This window comes from Dendronephthya gigantea, unplaced genomic scaffold (assembly GCF_004324835.1).
Source record: "Dendronephthya gigantea isolate DGI-Jeju-01 unplaced genomic scaffold, DenGig_1.0 000288F, whole genome shotgun sequence".
In the NCBI taxonomy this organism is placed as follows: domain Eukaryota; kingdom Metazoa; phylum Cnidaria; class Anthozoa; order Malacalcyonacea; family Nephtheidae; genus Dendronephthya; species Dendronephthya gigantea.
In genome coordinates this window covers 56,516-62,431 of record NW_021163298.1, presented here as the reverse complement: position 1 = coordinate 62,431, position 5,916 = coordinate 56,516, and the positions used below count along the sequence as shown (strand labels likewise).

Sequence of the window (5,916 nt, the reverse complement as noted above, 5' to 3'; positions counted from 1 at the left end):
CGTATCTTCATCCACAACGACATCATTATTTCCATTTCCTACAACAGCTTCTGCTATAACACTAGGTAACATATTAATTTTAACCACAAAAGCAATAGGTCCCAGCTTACTGCCTTGCGGAACGCCTCCCATAACATTCGCAAAATCAGATACTTCGTTTCCAAACTGTGTAAAATGAGATCTCTCGTCCAGGTACGATGCATACCATTTGATCAGAGCAGGTCTTACACCAATTTCTCGCATGTTTTCTAAGAGTTTATTATGATCGATAAGGTCAAATGCCTTTCGGAAATCCAAAAAGACTATTCTTATCACTCTGTGCAGTTCATCCAATGATTTATGCCACTTGTGTATTAAATTAACCAGCGCATTAATTGTCGATGATCGTGGTAGACCCCCATATTGAGAATCAGAAATTTTTTCATCGGTATCTTCATATATCCACTGAACAGCAAAAGATTCTTGAACCTTTGCTAGGACACTAGTTAAAGCAATTGGTCTTAACTCTTCAACATGCGTACATGGTACAGATTTAGGGATTCCAGATACCTTGTATTTTTTCCAGATCTCAGGAAAAATTTTTGATTGAAAAGATTCATTAAGATTTCGGTCAAAGGTACAGCAAAATATTTTGTAAAAATCTTCAAGATCTTCAGAGAGGGATCATAAGGACCAGGAGCTTTATTAAGGTTAATTTTACGCAATTCTCGTTGTACCTGGTCGACAGTAATTAGAGGTAGATTCTCTATACATTGAAATTCCAACCAATTTTCGTTCACTTTCGGATAATTCTTAGTTAAGTTTGCAAAATAATCGTTTATATAATGAGCAGACTGCTTATCATCCATCTGAAACCCAGTATTGGGATCCAACATTATTGGTTTAGCAGTTTTCTTGCCGATCAAGCCCTTCATTTGTTTCCACCAAGATTTAGGGTTGTTTTTAAAGTTTGGACTTACTTTATTCTCGTAGAAATCAATTTTCGCTTTCCGAATTTCTGCCGAGACTTGTCTTCTGAGACTTTTCACACGCTCAACTTTTTTATTTTTAAAAGCCATATTCCTTTTAAGAATCAACGATTTTATTTTAGCTGTCATAAAAGGTTTATCCTTACTATAAACTTTAACCGTTTTTTCCGGAAAATATTCAGAAATCATATTCTCAGTGACCTGAAGAAAGGTATTGACTTTTTCATTGATGTCGGAGGTGTAAAGAACCGAAGACCAGTTATAACTTGCTAGTAGAGATTCGAAATTCTCTAACTGCTGCTGTCGGATTTTTCTCACTTTGATTTTAATCGTAGTTCCTTTCTCCGTAATATGAGACTTGGACTTCCAGCTGATGATATTATGATCCGACGTTGACAGTGGGGCTAGGATTTCCGGAGTTTCGTAACAGTCAGCCATGTCAGTGAATATTAAATCAAGGATGTTTCTGTTTCTGGTAGGTTGCGTTACAATTTGTTTAAGATGACAATGCCTCTTTAAACGGTTTTGTTGGAACCCATTACTATCTGGATTGAAATCGCCTCCTAGAATAATTGCCGTATGTGGGCTTTCTAGACAAAGCTGGTCATAACAGTTGTTGATATAATCATAGAAATTGTCAATTTCAGATACATTTAGGTTTGGTGGAAGGTATGCGCATCCTACTGCAATCCTTGAAATTGATCTTGGTAACCACTTTGGGCGGATAGTAATCCATAAGCATTCAAAGTTGATCGTTTAAATCATCACGCGTTTTTAGTGGTATACTTTCATTGACATATATTGCTACCCCTCCACCTCTACCACACAATCGATCTTTTCTGATAATGTTCAGACCAGAAACATTCACAACCTCATCAGGGATTACATCTCTTAACCATGTTTCTGTCACAAGAATTAAGTCAGCAATATACTTATCTCTAAGGATTTCAAGTTCATTTACCTTATTGACTAATGATCTTGCATTCAGCATCATAATATTAGGGACAGCTCTATTATTATCCAGGGGGCGTTGTGCTTTTTCAGGGTGGATTCTGATACAGTTATTAACGCAATGCGTTCTGACATTGTTATTTGGTGAACTTTGTCTCTGTTCTGTTATTCTAACAGGAATACTTTGTGTGTTATTTACCTCAGTACTGTCCGACAATGTCACAGGAACAAGGTTTCCTGTATTACGCTTTGATAAACGTGAGCGATATTTACGTTGGGTTATCACAACGGGAATATTATTGAATCTGATTGGAATGTGAGCCATTAGACGTATGTTGAAAAATTCCCATGATGGGTGGTGTTAAATTTGATTTCACGTCTAATGGAATTTCTAGTGCTTTTCGATTGCCACAGATTACATTTGACAAATCTTGGCCAGAAACCTTCCGATTGAACTTCAGACCACATTGAAGATGGTATGTGGATTTTAGCAGATTGGGTTCCTCTTCGTTGACTTCGAAACAGAGCAATGTGAGTAGGTATTATATTTCGTTGCTCTAAATAGGATAAGATCTGATTCTCTTGCACGCTCTCGTGTATTCCAGACAGGAAAAGTTTCTTTACTCTTTTCCGCCTTCTGTCAACCCCAATAAAGCCATCACCTTCAGTATTTCTTTGTAATGGGACACTTAGTAAAGTATCTCAGGGTTATTAACCATATTTGGTTTTTCCTTAGGTTTACGGGGTTTTGATGCCTTTTAACCACTTGGGCATAGGATTCTCGACGCGCCACAACACAGCCAACTTCTCTATCAGTAAGAGTCTCGTCAGATTCATCCGACTGACTAGTGAATCCTGCTTCATTGCTTCCTATAGAATTTTTTAATTGATCTGACACTAAGGTGTCATTAGCGTCAGTTTCAATACAGTCTTGGGCAATAACTTGATTTACATTTTCTCTTTCTTCGTTATGGTTAATTGACTTTGTCGAAGACCCCTCTGTAAGGCTTGTTTCATTCTTCCTGATGAAATCTTGAAATTCTGAAATTACTGAAGTTATGTGCAAGATAGAGTTCGACAATGATTGAATTGCCTCGCTATTCACTTGTTGATCTTGCTTCATACATTCTATATCAGTGTAGAAATCAGGCGATTCACCCGAATGAACTTTGCCCATGTCATGTACAGACACAGGTTCTGAAATGTCGTCTTCACACTCACATATACGCTTACATAATTCCTTCTTGAAGTTGTTAGCTTTCGATCCATTAAAGGACAACAAGTTCTTACTCTTTCTCCAGAGGATCGTCGAATCTTCGGTTGTGAAAAGCTTCCTATCCCCGCCGGGTTGAGACCAAACACCATCAAGTTTGAAGGTTTCATAAACAAACCTCTTCAACGATTCATAGTCCCCGTTCCAAGCTAAACTTAGCTTGTTTGTTATCGCCATAGCATAAATCAAATAACTTATAACTCTTGTACCAGTTTGGAGCTTATTAGACAGCTTATTAAGTTGAACATGTTGAAATCTTATAAGAAATTTATCGGAGCTAAATTTTCACGTCCGCCATGTTCAATCTGGGATAGTAATAACTCCCCCATTCCCTTATTCCCTGGATATGTTGTGTTCATGGTATGACGATGTGTATTGGTCTGTCCGTGAGTGACATGGCATATACCTGAAGCTGTCACTGATATGTTGCCATGGTTGCTGCTTCCGTTTAAGTATAGACAATCTACATGCAAATATATATCCTTATTCAATCTTTATCTAACAGTTTATAGCGTATATTTTATATACTAGGCACTGCATGCCCATGCAACAGACATAAAAACCGCCTCTATCAGTTCTTTTGAAATTGTCCAGGTTGTCCATTCCGGAGCTTGAATTGCAGCTAAAAGAGGCAAAGATTGTTATGAATATTTTTTTCACACACGATGCAATCCGACATTCTTGTATTTATTGTCTCATTCTTATAACCTGCAGACCATTCAAGATCAATATACCAGCATTCTTCGGAGTCAGCATACAGCATTTCTATAAGGTTGTAGTTTGCATCGTACGAGCTTTCTCGTCTCAGGGTTTGAGTTCTTAATCGTATAAGCCTTTACAAAAAAATCCCAAGAATTAAATGGAACTTATTTTATTTTATTCCTAGTTTCAGAAATAATTACTCTTTAGTGTAATCAAGCGGAAGTGTTTTGTCATATAAAATTTAAAGGTCATCTGCATGCAAAATCAAATGCTTATAGTAACGCCGTTATTATTCTAATATCAATATAATTTTCTTTTATATAACAAAATCTAAGTTAGGCTGTCAGCCCGTATGCGAAGGGGTTTATTTCAGGCTTTCAGCTCAACAGCTTTCATTGTTTTTGGTTTTCATTGTTTTTGAGCTTTCATTGTTTTTGAGTTTTCATTGTTTTTGGGTTATTTTATAACAGAGCTAAAGCTTTTTAAAAGTTGTTGCCGTTCAGTGATCACGAATGTCATTACTGCTAGTTTTTAGCTTCATTCAACGCAAAATCAGTCATCGAAAACGCACGCACATGGGGCGGTTCAATTAAATGACGAAAAATTAATTCAATAGTTGTCAATTAAATGATCGTTTCGTGCGGATAGGGTTGCAAAAATTTTGCGCGCGAAATAATTCACAGAGCGATAAAAAGTGTTTAATTGAAAAGTATGTTTTCCCTTTCCTCATTATCAAAACCCTTCCGACGCAGGACAAGGGTTGGCGAAGGTGAACTGTTGGAAATTGAAAAAACTCGAATCAACGACGGCTTAGCGAGTGATAATCAGTTAAAGATTGTACGAAGATTTGCAGGTAATCCAAGTGTCGAAGAATTCTTTAGTTTTTGAGGCTGATAACTCCGGATTTTATCGCGCTAACTTATGGTTTCGTGTTTTTTTTATTCCAGAGAGACTTGGTTGTGTTGGCGGAACACGGGAGATGTCCGCAGAGGAAAAAATGTACCACGATTTGTTCGCCGTCAACACCGAAACAGAAGGTTAGTGAACTTTACAAGGGTTAATCAAATTACGCTTCTGCCTTTTTAAATGTCATCTTGTTTTTTTCTATTGTGCAAATTTTTAAAGCGGCCTTGTTGGACCAGGAACTGGTCCCTAACCGCTGCTAATCTTGTTTGTGTTGTTGTTGTTGTTGTTGTTGTTGTTGTTGTTGTTGTTGTGTTGTTGTTGTTGTTGTTGTTGTTGTTGTTGTTGTTGTTGTTGTTGTTGTTGTTGTTGTTGTTGTTGTTGTTGTTGTTGTTGTTGTTGTTGTTGTTGTTGTTGTTGTTGTTAGGGGGCGACGCTCTTTAAAAAAACCCTAAGGCTCTAGCATTACTTGTTTGATCGGAATGAAACTTGGCACAATTATTCTAAGCAATATTCCGCATCGATTGACGGAGTTCGAATTTTTACTTTTGACCTTTGAAGCAAGTTACAAGCAATTCTTGATATATTTGCAGCAAATGATATATACATGTCATTAATATTCAGCCTATATACAAGGTGTCCCAAAAAAAACGAAAACTATTGAAATCACCCATAACAATGCAATTGTTAGAGTTTGAATGCCTAAGCACTCTGTTGGGACCTACAGGTGTATAAATGTTTACCATACTCATTTTTATGCATGCATATGATGCAGTAAAATTTGCTTGTTCGCAAAAATGATATTTATAAACAATATTTACAAATATGGATAACATTATTTAAATGTGCATCCAGGACCATGACCTTCGACATGTCCCCTTTCTCTAGCAACACAAAGCATTTTAGCATTTTATAAGATGCATTAAATCTCAACGGGTTGAAATTCGTGAACACGGCATTAAAATTTTAACAATAAATGATTTCAATAGTTTTCGGGTTTTTTTAGGCACCCTGTACACTTGTGGGTCCCAACAGAGTGCTTAGGCATTCAAACTCTAACAATTACATTGTTATGGGTGATTTCAATAGTTTTCCTTTTTTTTGGGATACCCTGTAAAA

The 5,916-nt window shown here is 36.8% G+C and overlaps 1 long non-coding RNA gene across 1 annotated transcript; it reads left to right on the top strand.

Moving 5' to 3' along the window:
* Positions 1–670: 670 nt before the first annotated feature.
* On the top strand, positions 671–1,701 carry LOC114541403. Its single transcript, XR_003689271.1, has 3 exons — positions 671–1,179; positions 1,304–1,443; positions 1,616–1,701. It is a non-coding gene; the product is annotated as an uncharacterized LOC114541403 (long non-coding RNA).
* The last annotated feature ends 4,215 nt before the right edge of the window (positions 1,702–5,916 follow it).